The 20,301-nt window shown below is 36.5% G+C and overlaps 1 long non-coding RNA gene and 1 pseudogene across 3 annotated transcripts in view; both read left to right on the plus strand.

Moving 5' to 3' along the window:
- The window catches only part of LOC109456352 (uncharacterized), a 222,189-nt gene that overhangs the window by 186,692 nt on the left and 15,196 nt on the right, over positions 1–20,301 (plus strand). The gene's annotated exons all lie outside the window — the stretch shown is intronic.
- Positions 3,430–8,231, plus strand: LOC109456349 (ubiquitin-like FUBI-ribosomal protein eS30 fusion protein pseudogene; annotated as a pseudogene).

A 20,301-nucleotide genomic window follows, 5' to 3' on the forward strand; every position in this document is an offset into this window, starting at 1 on the left:
TATGAAAATGTGGTCTTCCATTTGAGGATGTCTCATAATTGGTCAAATAAGGTAAATATGTCAGTCCTTGAATAGTCTTTCTCTCTGATGAAAGGGAGCATGGCCCTGTCAACACTTTGATTTTGAACTTAGCCTCTAGAACTATAAGACAATAAATTTCCATTGTTAAGCCACCGAATTTGTGGAACTTTGTAAAGGCAGTCCCTGGGAAATGAATACAGTAGTCTAATGAACAATTCAAAAGCTTAGGTATCACAAAGCAGTTATAGAATAATGCAGTGTTAAACTGTGTGGCAGTAGGAGAACTGCAAAATGAGTCCAGAGACTCCCAGACCCAGCCAATCCTTCTCACCCCCAGACTCTTGCCCAGTCCTCAGGGATGGCTGGGTTACTTCTTTTATAGCATTGACACAAAGAGGTTTATATCTCCTTGGCCTTTTTAGCCCCCATGCTGTAGGATCTCACATGACAAAGCCTCGAGCTAAATGTCTGGGAATGACGCTTCTTTTGAACACAAATGCCATAGGCTCCTGAGATAAACAAGACAACCCCTCATTTCTAGGAATGGTATGCTTGCTATGACTGTCAGCCCCAGGATAGGCCCAACCATGTGGCTCTGAGGCCCAACTAGAGCCTTAACCAAGAGGAGAACTCTGTCCTATGAAGCCTGTTTGGAATCTTCATTTGTTTGCTAGAAACATTGCTGATTGGATTACAACAGTGGATCCTGCACTGCCTGCCTGGCTTGGTTCTCACGAGTTCTCTTCTGCTCGGGGACCTCTTTGACATGGGCCATTAAATAAGTTGTCTCTAATGGGTCCTCAGTGCCCACCAGGTGCATAACGAATACATTCTCTTTTCCAAGTTGGAGGATGACGATTAATTTTCTGTTTTCAAGGAGAAAGCAAGATATGGGGAACAAGACTGGGCTCAAAGGGAAGAGTGGTGAGGGCAGAACGAGAAGCCAAATTACGGGTTTAGAAAAGGATAAAGGGAATGAAAACTGGCTGGGCTTGCTAGTCAGGAGTCATTCTTGTTTCCTCACTTTCCCTCATCTCCCACATCCAAATAATCAGCAATCTTATCCATTTTATGTCCAAATACATCTAAAGTCTGTTTTTTTAAAATTTCAATGACCACAACTTCTTTAGACCAAGCAAACATCTCTGCCTCCGACGTCTACTAAAACCTCCTAAGTAATCTCTCTTTTCCCAGTCTTATTCCCATATAATTCATTTCTACAAGCCACCACAGTAGTCGTAAATCATAAATGAAATCACTTCTCTCCCTCAATTAAAATCCTTCAGTTTTCACTTTCAGCCAAGATGGAACAGAGACTAGGTCTATCCTCCTTCCCTAAGCAATTAGAAAAATGAACAAAAATATATAAAACAACTGTTTTCAGACAAGTAGCACAGGACTGCGGTTGCTGAGAGAGTGGAAACAAACAAGGTGAGCCCTGCAGTTGCATGAGCTAACTGCCTGGAGGCTGTTGCCAGTACATGTCACTAGGAGGGGTAAACCAAACAGCTCTCCAGGAGTTGCAGAGATAGACATCTAACTAGGGGAAGTTAAGGTGGCTAGAACTTGTGGAGCCAGTACTGGAGAACAGTAAGCAACAGAGAGAGACAGACAGACAGAGAGATCCAAAAGTCTGTAGAGGATCCCATCAAATCTCTGGCTGAGTATTGATCTGTGCATGTGTAAGAGAAATCCACCCCCCATGCCACTGAAAGAACCACTGAAAGAAGAAGGCAGAACAAATCACAGATCTGGAAATAGTTTGTTCCTACGAGCCAGAGTAGAAAGGCCTCATAATATATGGGGCATTACGTAGGGTCTTCAGAAGAAAAAAAAAGTCCTTAGTAGTAGCACTAAATTAGCCCTACATTAAAGGTGACTCTAGACCTGTGCTAACAAAGCTTAAAAGCAAGTCTCAAAATAAGCCAAAAGATCCCAAGTAACTTGTGCACCAGAACAAAATCCAACATTAGTTAAAGCAATTAACAAAATCTAGGTACCAACAATATCAAATTCACAATGTCTCCATCCAATAAAAATATTAGCAAGCATGCAGACAGGACTTCTGGCTATGACAGAATGAAGAAGTATATGAATCTTCTCTTCAAAAAACAAGTATAAACTGGACACATTTTTCAAAAATAACCATTTTAGGACCCTGAAAAATGACTAAAGACAAACACCAAATTGAGAAGCAATTATTACATTTTTAAAAATTGAAACCTCAGGAAAGAACAGCGGAAGTCTGTGGCCTTCTTGCCGGGGTTCACTCCCATCCTCCCACCCCCAGGTTGATTATTAAAAATGGTAGTTTTAAAAAGGTGAGGCTGGTTGTAAAAACTAGCAGATTTACTGCCAGAGGGTGCAGCCTAGACTTGGGGCAGGAAGCAAAAAGCCATAGTAGCATTATCAGTTAAAAAAAGAAAATTTGGTAGGAAATGAACAAGTGAAACTTATAACTTTGCTAGACTAAGTTTGTGATCACAGTTGAGGCAAGCAGCCAGACCAGGCAGAAATTTAACAAGGAAATTCTGGAAATGACAGAGCCATAGAAAAGCTAGATTAGCTCTCTACCTCTCCCTGGCTGACTTGCACACATGCACAGAGGGGACCCAAGAGAGCCCAGTGGAAAGTAAAAGCCTAGGCACGCTTGAGAACAGGCTAAACTTTTAATGCACTCACTCCTCCATCTACACATAGATAGGCCAGCAGAGGATTTTGCTCAGTGTTTGAGCAAAATCTCTACTTAAATCTTTAGCTGACCACTAGGCTATGCTGACTCAGGATGAGCTATAGTAAGCCAGGATGAAAAATAAAAATAATGAAAACTCTGGGAAGAGATATCAACAGTGGACTGCAACTCATGAGGGAGAAAGATTCTACCATTTAAGTCCAGAAAAAATAAAGAAAAAAGAAACCAAAGGGGAAAAATAATCAAAATACAGAGCTGCTTGCTATATTACTGAACGTGCCCAATTATCAACCAAAAATTGTGAGAAATGCAAAGAAGCAATAAAGTGTGACTCACATTTAAGAAAAAAATCAGTCAATAAAAACTAACTCTATGGACTCAAATATTGGATTGAGCAGACAAAGACTTCAAAGAAGCTATTATAAATATATTCAAATAATTAAAGAAAACTGTTCAAATAATTAAAAGTAAATGTCTAATAAATAAGGAAACTCCATACAGAAATAGAAGCTATTAAAAAAAAAGACCAAATGGAAATTCTAGAGTTGAAAAGTATAATAAATAAAATGAAAAATTCTTTAAATGGGCTCAACAGCAGATTTGAGCTGGCAGAAACGCAGATCAGTGAACTTAAAGATAGATGAATAGAAGTTTCCCCATCTGAAGAATAGAGAAAAAAAGAATGAAGAAAAATGAACAGAACCTCAAAGACCCGTATGACAGCATCAAGAAACAGGAACACCAGAAGGTAAAGAGAGAGTCGGAAAAAACATTTGAAGACATAATAGCTAAAAATTCTTCAAATTTGATGATAAACATTAATCTTCAAATCCAAGAAGTTGAACAAAACCCAAGTTTTGTTCACTCCTAGACACAACATAATCAAAAAGTTGAAAGCCAGCAGAAAAAAAAAGAAAATCTTGAAATCAGTAGAAAAAGTAAGTAATTCATCATGAATAAGGGAAGAAAAAGGGGAATAATAGTTGACTTTTCATCAGAAATAATGGAGGCCAGAAGGTAGTAGAGTAATATATTCAAAATGCTGAAAGAAAAATCTTTTAATCAAGAATTCTATATCCATCATACTAAAATTAAGGACTTTTCCAGATGATCAAAAACTAAGAGTAGGTGCAACTAGTCTACCTGTCATACAAGATACACTAAAGGAAGTCCTTCAGGCTGAAAAGAAAGGACATCAGATGGTAAAACAAATTCACAGGGAGAAATGAAGAACATAGAAATGGTAAATATGTGGGTACATGGAAATAATAAATAAATATAATATATAGGAAATCTATATTTATAAATACATATTATATAGTCTATAAATAAATATATTTGCTCTTAAGTGCTTTAAAAACAAGACTATATAAAATAATAATTATAACACTATATTATTGGGTTTATAACACATATATATTAAGATATATAATAATGATAGCACAAAGGAAGGAGGTGGAAATGGAGTTATATTGGAGTAAAGTTCCTATATTTTCTTGCAATTAAGTCAGTATTAACCTAAAGTGGATTGTGATGATTAAGATATACACTATAATCCCTAGAGCAACAGCAAAAAGCTTTAAAGAAGTGTTTAAAAAATCAAAAGAAGAATTAAAATGTATATTAAAATGTTTGTTTGAGACACACACACACAAAATACAATAACGGAGGAACAAAAAAGCCATGAGACATATCAAAGTGGCATATATGTAAACCCAACCATGTCAAGTATTATGTTAAATGTGAATAGATTAAACGCTCCAAACAAAAAGCATAGTGTCATTTTATAAGGTATATAAATGTCTAATGATTATATTCTATACCTGAAACAATATAATATTGTATGTCAACTATAATTGAAAAATAAATTTAAAAAAATAAGACTTGAAATAAATGTCACTCAGCAAAATAAATAAATAAATAAATAACCAAAAATAACAACAGAAAAAAACAAAACAGAAAGTGTCACACTGGATGAAAAAGCAAGATCCAATTACAAGAGACATAGTTGAGATTCAAAGACACAAATGGATTGAAAGTAAAAGAATGGTGTGATTATTAATTTTATGTGTCAAATTGGCTAGGCCATAGTGCCCAGATATTTAGTCAAACATTCCGGATGTTTCTGTGAAAATGTTTTTTGGATGAGATTAACATTTAAATTAATGAATTTTGACTGAAGCAGATTATCCTCCATAATGTGGGTGAGCCTTATCCAAATCAGTTGAAGGTCTTAACAGAACAAAGATGAACCTCCTCTGAATAAGAAGGAATTCTGCCAGTAAATGGCCTTTGGATCATATATATATATATATATAGAATATATATATATATATATATATATATATATATATATATATATATATATATATATATATATATAGAATATATATAGAGAGGGTGCCAAAAAACTGTATACACATTTTAAGAAAGGAAAAAACTGTATTAAAATTGCATTGATGGTAACCACTTTGAGCACCTCTTGTAATTGCAGAAGTCCAACATGACTTGTATTCATCTTTTGTTATTGGTATATATTGAGTATTACAATTTTAATACAGTTTGTTCCTTTCTTAAACGTGTATACATTTTTTGGCACCCCCTGTATGCACAGAGAGAATATATATATTCTGTATATGTAATATACAGAGGGTGCCAAAAACATGTATACACATTTTAAGAAAGGAAAACTGTATTAAAATTGTAATATTCAATATAAATTGATAACAAAAGATGAATACAAGTCATGTTTGACTTCTGCAATTATAAGAGGTGCTCAAAGTGGTTACCATTGGTGTAAATTTAATACAGTTTTTTCCTTTCGTAAAACGTGTATACATTTTTGGGCACCCTCTGTATATATATTCTTCTATTGATTCTGTTTCTCTGGAGAACCTTGACTAATACCAATGATGTAAGTTATATTATGCACACAGTAACCATAAGAAAACTGGGTGGCCGTATTAACATCAGACAAAATAAGCATTCAGACAAGAAATTCCACTATAAAAGAAGGGGGAAATTTCATGACAATAAAAGAGTTAATACAAAAAAAAAAAAGAGTTAATACATCCATGAAAAGAAATAAAAATTATTAAAGTGTATGTGCACCTAAAATATGAAATAAAACTGACAGAATTGAAAGGAGAAATATACAATTCAACAATTATAGTTGGAAACTTCAACAGTCTTTTCTCAGTAATTTATAGAACTAGCTAGTAAATAAGTAAAAATATAGAAGATTTGAACAATACAACCAACTTGACATAACTGACATTTATAGATTAGTATACCCCCAAACAGCAAAATATTCATTGTTTCCAAGTACCCATGGAACCCATGGAAAATATTCATTGTTTCCAAGTACTCCAGGATAGACCATATGCTGGACCATAAAACAAGTTTCAATAATTTTAAAATGATTGAAATTATTTAAAGTACATTTTTTAACCGTGCAGAAATTAAGTTCAATGTCAACAACTAAAAGAAATTTAAGGAAATAAGAAATAGTTAGAAAATAAACAACACACTTCTAAAGAACCTGTGGATCTAACAAGAAATCATAAAGGAATTTTGAAAATATCTTGGGCTGAATTAAAATGAAACAACATAACAAAATTTATGGCATACAGGTAAAACAATCCTTAGAGGGAAAATCATGGCTTAAATTACTTGTATGAAAACACAGCAAGATCTAAATCAATAACCTAAGCTACCACGTCAAGAATAAGAATAAACCTAAATAAAACCATGCCAATTTGATTCAAAAAATACTAAAAACTAGTGATAAAGAGAAAATTGTAAATTCAGAGAAAAATATATGATACAAGACAGAACCAAGATAAGAATGACTGCATACTTCTCATCAAAAACTATGCAATCTGGAACACAATGGCCCTTTTTAACTTCTTTACTTTTTTACTGAAAGTAGAAAGCTGAAAATCTACAATTCTTTAATTAACAAAAACATATCGCAAAAATGAAAGTCAAATAAAGTCATCTTTAGACAAACAAAGCTGAGACAATTAAATGAGAGCATATCAACCCTACAAAACGATGATAAAGGAAGTTATTCAGGCAGGTCGCAAATGATAACAGATGGAAATGTAGACCCACACAAGGGAATGAAAAATACCAGAAATGATTACCCATTAAGTACAAAGTGAGAAACGGTACTTTTTAGTTGGAAAACATGGTGGACATGACCTTGGCCAAGGTATCAAACATCATAACCAATAAGACAAATTGACATTATACACTTCCTGAAGTGATATACTGAAAAAGAAACAAAAAGTCACTTATATAATACTCATGCCAAAAATGTATAACTTGAATGTAATCATGAGGAAATAAACAAACCCAATTGAGGGACTTTCTATAAAACAATTTGCTTATTTTCTTCAAAAATATCAATGACATGACAGACAAAGAAAGATTAAGAAGCTGCTTCAGATTAAAGACTAGAGAGACATGATACCTAAATGCAACACCTGATCCTGGATTGGATACTGGATCAGAGGGAAAGGAAAATAAAAGACGGAGCTGGGGAAATTGGTAAAATTTGAATATGTGCTAAATATTAGATAATACTATTGTATCAATATTAAATTCCCAAATTTGATAACTGTTGGGTAATTATATAAGAGAATATAAATTTTCTTAGAAAAAAACAAACTGAAATATTTAGGGATAAATGGTATTACGTCTAAAACAGTCTCAATTCTACAAAAGAATATGTATCTGTGCGCATGCGCAATGTGTATATGTGCGCATGCGCACTAAGAAGAATGGCCCTCTTTGTATACGCCTCAGCACTTTGCCACTTACCATCTGCAATGAGGAGATGGGACTAGATGATCTCTGAGTTTCTTCTATCTCAAAAATTCTAAGATTTGAGTGACGTGAGACGTAGCAGGCGGTGAGAACGTGTGTGCCCTTGCTTTTTCCTCTTTTTTGACTCCATCTTCGCGGTAGCGGTAGCAGTTCAGTAGCCGACTTGCAGCTCTTTGTCCGTGCCCAAGATCTACACACCCTAGTGGGGACCGGCCAGGAAACAGTCACCCAGATCAAGGCCCATGTAGCATCACTAGAGGGCATTGCTGCAGAAGATCGAGTCGTGCTCCTGGCAGGCACGCCCCTAGAGGATGAGGCTACCCTGGGCCAGTATGGAGTGGAGGCTCTGACCACTCCGGAAGTAGCCGGCCGCATGCTTGGAGGTAAAGTCTATGGTTCCCTGGCCTGTGCTGGGAAAGTAAGAGGTCAGACTCCCAAGGTGGCCAAACAGGAGAAGAAGGAGAAAAGGAAGGGGAGGGGGAGGGGGAGGGGGAGGGGGAAGGGGAAGGGGAAGGGGAAGGGGAAGGGGAAGGGGAAGGGGAAGGGGAAGGGGAAGGGGAAGGGGAAGGGGAAGGGGAAGGGGGAGAAGACTGGCCGAGACAAGCGGAGGATGCAGTACAACCGGCATTTTGTAAATATTGTGCTCACCTTTGGCAAGAAGAAGAGCCCCAATGCCAACTCTTAAGTCCTTCGTGATCCTGTCTTTCTCGAATAGAGTCACTTAGCCCAGTCCAAAGAAGAAGAAAAATACTAAACTTCTGATTTTCCCTTATTTCTCTCATCTTTTGTATTCTATCACCTCCCTCGACTCACCTCAAAGCTATTCCACAATCCATTTCCCACCCTGCACCCTTTCCAGAGAGGACAGTTGTTATAAATATGCTCCATTTATTTAAGAAGGTAGAAAAAAACATGAACAAAATGAGGACGTTAGTGGAAAATATTAAAACACATAAATGAAACTTCTAGAGATGATAAACAAAACACACTGGAAAATATTACACCTTGTGGTTTTTTTCACTACCCAATTGGCAAACCCTTTCCCCATATTGTAAAGCAACTCCTGCAACATCATTTCCTTTAGGCAGCCTTCCCGGGTTGATTCAAAGAAAGAGCTCTACTCTTGACACTCCTATAGCTACTTCCTTTAGTACATATTTAACTTGGTTCCGCCTACCCTAAGGGGTAATCGTTCTTGACCGTGTTAACGTACACATTTTCCTGTTTCTTTGTGGCTTGACTTATGCTAAATCGGACTGTGAATCCTCTATGTGTATATCTATGTCAGTGAATCTGCCTTCGACTTTAAAGGTACTGTCTTCTCATAGTTTAATAAGACTGGCCTTACTATCAAAAAATAAAAATTAAAATCTGATGTCCCACCTTCTTTTATCAGACTTTATCCCTAAATCCTTAATAAAAAGTAAACACAGGACTTCTGCTTTGAGGAAGATAAAGTAGATATACTTTTCCCTACTCTTTTAAGTACAACTAAAAATTCTGGGCATTATTTATAAAAATATAAGAACTCTGAAGAGAGACTGGCTAGGGACCGCAGAACCCAAAGAATAATATGGTGGTGAGTTCCCTAATTTCTTTTTCCTCCTCTTTTGCCTCCTCATATAACTCAAACTGAATGCTAAAGAATATAGCTATTAATATATGAAAATGCCAACAAGTACTGACATACAAAGTCCCAACAAAAGCTTGCTCTCTCTAGCCAAGGAACAGAAAAATGAAAAATTTTAGACAATAACATGGTCCCACCCTAGGGCCCTCAAAGCACAACCCATAAAAGGAAAAGTTGATAAGTGGGACTTGATAAAAATTGAAAACTTTTGCTCTGTGAAAAAGACCCTGTTAAGAGGATGAAAAGCCAAGCTTTAGTCTTGAAGAAATTATTTGCAAAACACATATCTGACAAAGGACTAATATCTATAATATATAAAGAACTCTCAAAACACAACAGTAGAAGAAAAACAATCCATTTATAAAATGGGCAAAAGACATGAACAGAAATTTCACTGAATGGGACATATGGATGGCACATAATACATCAAAGGAGATATCATTATATACCTAAAAGAATGGCTTAAAAAATAGTGGTAGCATTAAATGCTGATGAGGTTATGGAGAAACTGAATCTCTCATACATTGCTTGTGAGAATGCAAAATGCTACAGCCACTTGGGAAAATAATTTAGCAATTTCTTTTTTTTTTTTTTTAAATCATACAATTACCATACAGCCAAGCAATTGAACTCTTGGGCATTTATCCCAGAGAAATGAAAATTTATGTTCAAATAAGAACTTGCATATGAATGCTTAGAGCAGCTTTATTTATGATAGTCAAAAATTGAAAGAACACAAATGGCCTTCAGTGGATAAATGGTTAAACAAAATATGGATGTGGTACTTTCATATCATGGAATACTACTCAGCAATAAGAGGGAATGAACTATTGATGTAAGCAACAACTTGGATCAATCTCCAGAGCAGTATACTGAGTGAAAAAAGCCAATCCCTAAAGGTTACATACTCTATGATTTTATTTATGTAACATTCCTGAAATGACAAAATTACAGAAATGGAGAACAGATTTGTGGTTGCCAGGAGTTAAGGAAGTATTGAGGAAGACGGTGGGAGAGCTATCCAAGGGCAACATGAGGAATATTTGTAGTGATAGAAATGTTCCATATCTTGAATATTAATTTATAGCATTGGTTATGACATTGCACTCTAGTTTTGCAAGATGTTATCACTGGGAGAAACTGGGTAGAGGGTACATGGCATTTCTGTTTTATTTCTTACAACTGTGTGTGAATCTTTAATCATCACAAAATAAAAAGCGTATGTTAAAAAATAGTAAATACACCAGATTCACATGTGGCTGTTTTTAACCTTTTAGACCTTAGTATAAAAAATATTTTGATAGAGGTTCCTTCAGAGAAAACAAGATGACCATGGGTGCCTTATGAAAAGAAGGTCGACATGCACTAGAGGTTTAAAGGGCCAGAATGAAACCAGATACAGAAGTTGAACTTCATCAACTTCTTAATTAAGTCCAGAGCTGGCCCTGGTAGCCTAATTTTTTTTTTTTAGACACACACACACACACACACACTCACACACACACTCACACACACTCACTGCTATATACAATATATCCTTCATGCTACTGCTACTCAAAATATTATTGATTTAAGTCACGAGACTGCACTCAGGAATGACTACTCTCAAGCCAAGGCAAGCTTTGTTTTCTGAAGTCACATCTGTTTAGTGGCAATTGTAGGCTTAAATGACAAGTGAAATAATATTTGACTTTGATTCCTCTCCAAGTCTCCCTGTCTCCTCCCTTACAGAGATCATAGGTGGTTTATGCTCACATCCGATCAATTCCCCATTTAAAACTGGGGTTTATCCGGTGTTTATGAGTTGCTGTCGTCCTTGTGCTGTGGCCGGTGCCACCAGCTCATCACCATTGCTCCAACACCAGCTCTTAGCTTCCCACTTCATCACTGCTGCCACCCCTGTGTTCCTTGGAGTTGAGGAGGCACTTTCTCAATTACTGCACTTTGTTAGGACCAAAAAGTTAAACTTCTTTCCATTTTTCTCTCCTCTTTGTTGAAAGACTTGGTACAAGTCGCCACAGGACCATTCTGGAAGACAAAACACCAGCCAGCACCAGAGCAAATCATTCTTAACACTCCCTCTATATGACAAAAGTATTTTCAGTAACAATCCCAAAATTAAACAAATTATTCTGATGGCCAGAATAGAAAAACAGAATTTTTCTTCTATTTAAATGTGTGTGGGTTTTGACTGGCATACATGTCAATAAGAATATATAAATAGTACATATGAAAGGAAATCAGCAATAGATTAATACTTTTTAATTATAATGTAATTTTGGAGTCAAAGATTAAAAACCTTCTAGTTACATATTATAACATTTATGTTATAATAATGAATAATAATACAGTTTAAAACAAATCAGAAAAAATAAGAAATAAATTTCAATTTTAAAGATACTAATATTCAGTAAAAAATACATTGAATCCACTAAAATTTGCACTTACTAAACAAAAATATTGCATAGACCTCAAATTTTCTATTCTGCTTTACTCTTTTAAATTTCAATCACAATTAAAAAGCCTAAATGGTCACATACAAAGATGGAATTTTAGTAATTTAAGTTCTATTTTTTTTTTTATAATCACTGTGGTATGGGCATTTATTTCTAATCTACTGTTTAAATGTAGGAATATGTAGTACCTCTTGGGGTTAGAAACAGAAAGCAAACTCAAATGATTCTGGATCATTACTAACTTACTCTTGAAACAAAAGCACGTGGCTAAGGCTAATATTAGGTTGGTATAAAAGTAATTGTGGTTTTTACAATTATTTTTAACCTTTCAAACCGCAATTACTTTTGCACCAACCTAATATATTGGAAGCCCACTGTATAACTTGGAATTCTCCATGTTAACTTCTGTAGAATGCAGTATTTATTAAACGATAAGTAATAAAAATGTATCAATTTGAAGATTATATATATTATTAAAATTTAACAAACAACTAGTACTTAGACCAACAAAAGATTTTATTGGGGAAGAATATTTTATCATTGCTATTATTTAGAATTGCTGGCATGTGGTGATAATAAAAAACATATCTACTTTAACTTGGTTTTATAATTGTTTTTGGATTCTCTAGAGAAAATGCACCCCTATTGCCTGCACACAGAGTGGATCACTTCCACCGCCCCACACTTATTTTGCCACTACGTAAAAAGTCTCTGGCCCTTGTAATGTGTACCCTGATTGGTCTCTCCTACTGGTAGGTAATTGCTTCTTACATTTGTAGCAGGAAAAGAATTTAATCTATTAAAGGTAGGAAAGCAAATTTTCCTTTCCCCTCTGCCTTTTTGCTGTTATAAGAAGACATCTAACATATTCTTGGCAAGTAATAGGGAAGCTTCCACAGGATGGAATAAGAGACTCTCCTCCAGAGAAGTGTTTGGGCAGTTTGGTGGGGGAGATGTGTCAGTAATATTTTAAAGAAATGTTTCTTGCCTCCATTCACCACTTTTGGATTTGGTCTCCTTTGTACTGAAGAATGGTACTAGTTCTTTCAGGGAGGGTTTTTAGATGCTAAATTCTCTTAGCTGTTGTAAGGCTGAAAACACCGTCTCTCATGTGATGGTTTAGCTGGGTGTTTCTCAAGTACAGTCCCTATAATGGTAGAACATGAAATACATAGGACTTTGTTTAAAAGGTACCTTCTCAGTCCATTTAAGACCTACTGAATCAGAAACTCTGGGGGTGGTATCAATGATCCATGTTTCCATAAACCTTCCAGGTGATTTTGATGCACACTAATGTTGGAAAGCGACTGATTTTAACTAGTTAAAGACTCCTAGATAGATACTAAATTTTTTTCCTTCATGCTTTGAAAATATTATTTTCTGGTCTTTCTGTATCTGTTGTTACAGACAAAAAAGACTGCTGTCAGAATGTCTTTATATTATATTGAACTATATGAAATTTTTAATATGCAACCGTGTTTTATTGAGGTAAATTTACAAACAATAAAATTCACCAATTTTAGGCATATAGTAATTAAATAAGTTTTGGCAAATGTACAATAATGTAACCACCATCACAATCATGATATAAAATATTTCCAACACCCAAAAATGTTCTCTCCTGACCATTAACAGTCTATCCTCTCCTCCCACTCCTGGCAACCACTAATCTACATTTTGTCACTATAGATTAGATTGAATGTTCTAGAATTTCACATGCATGGGATCATACAGCATATGCTCATTTGTATCTTGCTTTTTACATTTAGCATAATGCTTTTGAGATTCATTTATGTTATTATATTTATCAGTAATGTCTTCTCTTTTATTTCTGACTAGTATTCCACTGTATGGATAAACTACAGTCTGTTTATCTGTTCATAAACTGGCGGACATTTGGGTTAATACATTTTGTCTTGCTCTCTAGCTATTTACAGAAGGAAAACAATTCCCAGGTGAATGCCTTGGGAAACTGGAGTGAACATTCTGGAAAACCAGCAAGGTTTGGGAAAGAGCTCTCTTCACTTTTACTTCATAACAGAACAAAGCATAATAGAGCACTGAGAACTAGGGCAGCTGGAGGGTTCACTCATGTCACAACAGCAGTTAATCCTTCATAGGCAGACACAGAATTTCTACTCAATCATTTTTTATCTACAAGTGATCTACGTTTCACATGGCTTAACCCACTAGATAATCTATCTTTTCTATCTTGAAGTTTTATTTTCTTTTTCCTTGACTTTCTATATTTTCACTACACTGTGTCTAGATTTGGATTTGTTTTTATTTATTCTAGTTAATTCATTTGTACTATTTCTACCTGAGGACTCATGTCTTTGTTCAATGCTGGAATTTTTTTAGCCATATGTCTTCAAATATTTGCTCTCCTCCGTCCCAATCTATTTTCTTTTTCTGCAATTCCTACTAGACATATGGCATAACCTTTTATTTCAACCTCTATGTCTCCTAATTTCCCTTTCTGTTTTCCATCTTTTTTTCTATATTCTGCATTGTGTATTTCTTTATCTGTATTTTCTAATTCTATAATTTTCTCTACAGCTAGTCTAAATTACTATTTAATCCAGTTTTCTCAATAAATTTCCTCAATATTTTAACTTCTAGCATTTCTGTATGTTCCAGTTATTTATTGCTTCATAACAAATCATCTCAAAACTTAGCAGTTTAAAACTGTCTATTTTGCTTATGATTTTGTGGATTAGGAATTCAGAAAGGGCTCAGTTAGAGATTCTGGCTTAGGGTTTCTTATGTAGTTGCAGTCAGACAGTGGTTACAGCTGAAACAGCAGAAGGCAGGAGAAGTTGTGGATAGCCCAATACCTCTCTTTATGTAATGATTTTGGAAAATACAATCTACAATGCTACATGGTTCTCTTTCAAACCCTCCTTTTAAAAAAATTATGTCCTGTTCTTACCTTACAAGTTCTATTCTCTCTCTCTCTCTCTCTCTCACTCACCCTACCTTTCCAATGGCTGCCTTTGCTGGTGGTTCAGTAGGATTCACTGATCGCACACAGATATTTAGCTTACAATCTTTGCATGGGGCTTCTATGTGATGAGGTTATTGTGAGTATTTGAACCTACATAGACTTCACAGGATAAGGATCTTTATTTCTCTTAGCTGACTCTTTTCACATTCATGGCCCAACCTGCTCTGTAGGGAGACTAACTGCAGCCTACCCCCATGTGCAGGAGATCTCAAGATTTGACTGCCATACTTTCCAGTTGTTAAAATCCATACCCTAAGGTTCTGGGATTGCTCATTAGACATAAGTAACATTCACCTCTCTTAATTTCTAACACCTGAAAACTTCTATTTCTTACAAGCTCAGCGATATATTTTTAAAAATACATTTTTAGAATCTAGCAATTTTATGTGTTAGGTGGAAAGAGGATTTCCCATATTTTCTTGGTGTTCATCTTGACCAAAAGTCAACTGTGTTTCTAAATATAGTGCTTTGGATTGCTGAATGCTTGCATTTAATGGACAAAGAAGCTCTTCTTTTTGGATCATCTAACCTCATTTTAGGAGAAAATAAGAGAATAAGACTTTTGTGTGGAGAATAAGACAGGGTGTGAGTGTGTATTTGGGGAAACATGTAAGGAAATGGATAAGTTCAGAGCCTGCTAGATTCAAGTCACAGATGGCAAGGATCCATTCTTGAAGTTATTCCAGTGTGAGTCTGCTGCCTGAGGCTACCCAGTGAGAGTCCAGAGGACTCTAGTCACAGCCACTATTCAGGGACCTTTGTATCTCCAGCAGCTGACCATCCAGTCTTCAGATGGGTAGGAACTATAACCTGTGTATTCTCAGAACCCTTGACCACCACTTTCTAACTGAGAAATGAGGGGAGGCCACACCCTGGCCAGCCATGATTCTATCCAGGCCACAGTGTTTGCCAACCCCAGGCTGGCCTCGGGAACCTGGAGCGATCATTCTGGAAAACCAGCAAAGTTTGGGAAAGAACTATCTTACTTTTACTTCATTATGGAACAAAGCATAATAGAGCACTGAGAACTAGGGCAGCTGGAAGGTTCACTCATGTCACAAGTACAGAGATTTTAGGCACAGGTATGATCGGAGAAATGAGAGTCCTAAATAAACCTAATCTAATCCTGCAGAGCCAGTTCTCTGGGGGAAAATGGGATTTTATTAAGTTAGTCTTTTAGTCTTTAGTGCATTTTCTCATATCTCCCCTTCCTCCTGACGCTTACTTAAAGGGAATATTTTCAGACTTCTGTGTATGAAAGTATCCTTTCAAATAGAGACTCTGTGGGTCCATATTGATACACCTGCTCTTATATAAGCAAGATAATGGTAATGATGACTCCAACCACTATTCATTCCTGAAGATTCAGTCAACTTCCCAACCCTACGTGAAGACTTCTCTGTCAGCTCCAGCACTTCCTGACCTCTAACTTCCAATATGCTGTCTATTCCACTCACTGGTCACCTCACACATGCCTCCGGATTTTTCCTGTCATTGTCTCAAGTTGTTATTTATCTCTAATATTCTTTGTAAACTTTGAATACGTTGAGGTTTGTTCTCTCTAACCAAATTATAGGATTTTTAAGTCTAGGAATGTACATCGCACATCTTTATTTTAATAATTTATACCATTTGCCATAGGCTGAGAATGACACAAGGGCTCCATAAATATTAATAAATGATAGTTTATTTGTTCACTGTTCTTGTTGGAAGTTTACATTATATACCATATATTCAGAAATTGAAATGTGCCAGAATACAGAAAATCCTTGAAGCGGTGGTTCTCACCATGCTTAATTTCCCACCTGCAATATAGAGATGACAATATTCAAGTATCTGTTATACTGACAGATGAAAAAGTTGTTATTGTTTTTAAAATCATGTGACATAAATGTCTTCAAATATAAGATTACTGTAATGTCACAGGTGTGCCTCACTTTACACAAATGACATAGTTCTGAAAAATTGGAAGAAAATGAGTTTTCACTGATTTATTGTTTGATTTCAGCATTTAAAGCTTGATATGAATTTGTCAGTTGTAAAATTAAGCTTGCAGTAGGGACTTGAGAAAAAAACTGGTCAGGTTAACTTGACTTGAAATAAAGCCACTGTCCTAATTTGTATTATTTTTAAATCCAGACTTTTCCCCTGAATTCTCACCTGACATCATGGAGAAAATCCATCAGTGATCCATCAGTCAAATCCCTCTTTTTCTAATATGCACCCTCCCCACTCTTGCTTATTCTCTGCTGAACCTACCTGGTGAAATTCCAAATGGGGTAAGCCAACTTCCTGCCTTCAGGGCTCCTGAACCGTGAATATCAAGCTCCTCTGAGGATAATCAGTCATACAGCCCTGTAGATTTCACTGTACCTATCTCTTCAAACTCCTAGTGCTACCTCCCCCTGAGAACTCATAGTAAATGACTTTGCCTCCCACTTAGCTAGGAGAACATAAATAAATGATTTTACACACACACACACACACACACACACACACACACACACAGTGTATGCCAAAAAAATCTATACACATTTTAAGAAAGAAAAAAACTGTATTCAAATTGTAATATACAATATATACTGATAACAAAAGATAAATACAAGTCACATTTGATTTCAGCAATTACAAGAGGTGCTCAAAGTGGTTACCATCAGTGTCCAGACACTTCTGGTTACGGCAAACTACTGCTTGAGCAACGTTGACCAAAGTGTCCACTTGTATACATTTTTTTGGCACCCCTGATATATGTGTGTATGTGTGTGTGTGTGTGTGTGTGTGTGTGTATGTGTGTGTATATGTATATATACCAAATATATATACATACATATATGCACTAAAAATGTGTGTGTGTGTGTGTGTGTGTGTATCATAAGAAGATAGGAACAACCTCAAAATTGCTTTCACACCACATAATCTCCTTGGGAAGGTTCATATATTCATTGGCTTCCTCTTACTGTTGTTTGCTGATGACAAGCTACTGTATGTCTCCAACCATATCACTCTCCTGTTCTCCAGATCTGAATATCTAAATGTCTCCTAGACATAATTTGGACACACAAATTCAGTATGATGTTAATGAACCTCCCTGTCTGCCTCTGCTATCATCTCCCCCTGAAAAACTATGTTATTTCTTCCTGGTGAAGAGCACTTTCATCTACCCTGTTGCCCAACCAAGTTGCCCTTAACCTTCCTCTCCTGAAACTTTCTCGTGCAATTAAACAACTACCAGGACCAATCAATTCTACCACCTAAATAACCCTCTCCCCTTTACTGTCACTTCCCAAGTTCAAACCTACGTGATTGCAACATGTCTCTTTGCTGGTCTCCCTGAGGCCAGTCTTTAATCCGTTCTTTAGACTTCATGCTACAAGTTGGCTCAGATATGCTTACTTGGCTCTCATTATCTTTGGGCTTAACTACAACTCCGTGTGTTTCATTATGGCATCCAAGCTAAAGGAACAATGGCCACCCATTTTAGCCAAAGAGATCATTCTGAAATTCAAAGATTATCAAGCTCTCCCTTGTTTAAAATTCATCAGTGACTCCCTAACACTCTTAAAAGACCTTCCAAACTTTTTATGATGTATTTATTAGTCAGCTACTTGCCACAATGATACTGTGTAACAAACTACCCCCCAAATCAGAGGCTTACAATAACAATCCCTTTTCCTCATGTTCACAAGTCTATAGGTTGGCTACAACTAAGCTGAGTTAGGCTGGAATTCAAGCTCCTGAGCTCCACGATGCAAGCTACAGGAGATAGATTAGGTTCAGATCTGTACACAGCGTAAAGTATCTTCAAAGTGAAGGCCCCACCTTGTCATCCAAGATCCCAGCACAGAACCTAGTTTATAGTAGATGCTCACTAAATGTTTGTTGAATGACTGAATGAAGCCAAATAGGGCTTGCTTTGGGGAAACCAAGAAGTTAATTTCTGTGTCTGCAGTCTCCCTGCTCTGCATGCTATTTTCTCCTTTATAATGTGTTTTGTTTAGGAATCTGGTTCCCTTGTGATCATTTCCCCCAGCTCACTACTAAAACCCACCCTTACAAAGGCCATGTATCCAGTAAACCACACATTAATAAAAATAGTCTGTTAACCCTTCCAGATTTATTTGGCATCTGAGCTCTCACTGAGGAATCTGTAGCAGGACTTTGACTCCTGCTAAAGGAATTTAAATCACCTAGTAAAAGATAAAGAAAAGTTTAACACTAAACAGTGGCAAGTTGTATTGTCCTCCAGGTAAGGTTCATTTGAATACCAGATTCAACTCCCATTAGTTTATCAGATAGATGTCAGCTCAACCCCCTCACAACTGTGTTACAAAAAGTTTCACTCAATTAGATGCTTTATTTTAAGCCCTCCAGGATAGAAGCTTTCTTTAAATGTACTATGGATAAAGACAGCTGCCACAGACAATGATCTTCCCATAACACACCAACATTCATGCCAGCCTCCCCCACGATTAATCCTTCAGCCATGGTGTACGCATGGCTTCTTCCAATCAGGTCCCAGAATGCCCCTAGAAATAGGTCATCTGAAATAAACATCAACTTCACTTCAAAAAGATTCTATGCCTATGTGGTCATAGACCAAAAAAAGAGTCCTTTGGGGAAACAGGACATGTAAACAGCAGAGCCCAGGCATCCCTTGCATCCTGTTCCTTCTTTCTCAGTGGCAACGTCATATTCGACCTCTCTAAAATCAACAGCGCTCTGCTCTCTAAATTGAGTTTCGGCAGTGTCTCTCTCTCTCTCCTTTCCTCATTTCCATTAACTTATCCCCTCAACACAATACGTACTTATTTGCAAGAACATTACTTAAATCAAAAGGAACAGGCTTGCTCCATCTCCCTGATAAGTTATAAAATAGCAAACATAACTAGAATGCATCTCTAAGCCAGATTACTAGGTGTCAGAGTTGAGGGGGGCAGTGTGGGGATGCAAAGGAAACGAATATTTATTGAGCCATTTCCACGCAGCACTGTTCTATTGTTTCATATATAGGCTGTAGTTTAACCCTCATTACACTTATCTGAGGTATCTGTTTTTATCTTCCTTGTAAATAGGAAAGCCAAAATTCAGAGAGGTTAATAAACTGGCCCTTGGGTCCCATACATAGTAATCAGCAGAGATAGAATTAGAACCCAAATCTGACTAGTCTCCAAAATCCATGTCCCCAGCACCTGCTACGCGTCTCCATGGTTGAGTCCTCTTAATGAAAGAATGAAAAACATATTTCCAGAATTGTGTGATAAGCAAGGAACTATTTTAATGAGCCAATCAACAGTCCTCCAATTCACAAGTAGGTGCTTAAAGACTCCTAAGTGCTGAGCTGCAGGCTAGGCACAACCAAAGAATCACAGAAGTCGGTGATGGGCTCTGTGACCTTCAGTAGCTTCCAGTCCAAGAGAGGAGAAAAGCATCTTGCATCCAGGGAATGAACAAGTGCTCAAACTGTGTAGTACAGTTCAGATAGGACAGGTTAGTGTGGGCTTAATAAGCAATGGATTAGTCAGGGTTCTAGTTGCAAGACACTAGATTTAAGCAAAAGGAATTTATTTAACAGGTAGTGGGCAAAACCACAATGAGCTATCACTTCACACTCACTGGAATGGCTATAATCAAAAAGACAGACAATAACAAAGATTATTTGGCA

This window comes from Rhinolophus sinicus, chromosome 2, assembly GCF_057876585.1.
Source record: "Rhinolophus sinicus isolate RSI-liver-muscle chromosome 2, RSI-T2T, whole genome shotgun sequence".
In the NCBI taxonomy this organism is placed as follows: Eukaryota; Metazoa; Chordata; class Mammalia; order Chiroptera; family Rhinolophidae; genus Rhinolophus; species Rhinolophus sinicus.